This window comes from Condylura cristata, unplaced genomic scaffold (assembly GCF_000260355.1).
Source record: "Condylura cristata isolate star-nosed mole 26May11 unplaced genomic scaffold, ConCri1.0 scaffold00009, whole genome shotgun sequence".
Classification (NCBI taxonomy): domain Eukaryota; kingdom Metazoa; phylum Chordata; class Mammalia; order Eulipotyphla; family Talpidae; genus Condylura; species Condylura cristata.
This window is the reverse complement of record NW_004567110.1, coordinates 23,201,967-23,202,990: the sequence shown is the minus strand read 5'-3', so window position 1 is coordinate 23,202,990 and position 1,024 is coordinate 23,201,967.

The following is a 1,024-nucleotide window of genomic DNA, read 5'->3' as shown; positions in this document are numbered from 1 at the left end:
GCTCGCTGTTTTCAACATCCTATACACACAAGAAATGAACAAGAATGAATGCAACAAAACTTTAAAAACTAAAGAAACATGTAGTAGTTATTGGGTCTTACCTGCTTGGAAATTATGGCAAGATCAAATCTTTTATTGCTGGCTGCTTCCCTGTGGCAAAACTAAAAGAATGAAAGGTCATGGGGTTGAGGTGGAACTTCCGAACTTCCCTAGACTTCTTAAAAAGTTAATATTGTTATGGGGAATGGCTCATTTCCCAACTAGTATTTATCCCTTGGCTAACGGTCTTCCTTTCTGATATGAGGGAAATACCTGCCCTGTGCCCAAACTAGGAATTTCTACAATGTAAAGTGGGAACTCTAGGTGAGAAATAGCACTTTTGAGGGCGTTGCTCAGCATCCCATCCCAGACGGCCAAGTGGGGGTTCGCCCTTATCCGCATCGGTCTCCGGGGAACCTTGAAATGGTCTCCTGAGAGCCTGGACAGATGAGAGGGCTTAACTGGCCCCAAGACACGCAGTTGGCATTTGGATCAGCTGGCCCTCTTGGAGGATTTTGCCAGTGGCCTAACCTTCCTGCCAAGAATCTGGAAGGGGCGGGGTAGAGGCTAGGGGAAGGGGCGGCAGAACTGGAGGCACAAAGTTTACGGAGAGACTGAGATTTCTTTGTGCCCCGCTGGATGGGTGAGGCATGAGAGAGGAGATTTGGGGTCCGTCAGAGGGGGCTGTTGGAAGAAGTTTCTTGCGAGAGGGGGAGGGGTGCTCTGGCAGCTGCCCAGAGCTGACGCGGTGATAGCGGAAGGTGGCCCCTCTCCAGTCCTTCCCCAAACTTACAACCCCAACGCGTTCCCCTGCACCTCACCCGACCGAGGCCGGGGCCTTAGTTTGCATCCGGACTGGCTTTGGATGCAGCCAATCCTCCTTTCGCTGATGGAATAGTCTCCCCTCCCCACAGCCCCGGCGCGCCCCTCCCTCGCGCGCCTCGCCACCTCCCGCGGCAGAGCGAGAGCTGCGCGGCCCGGAGCG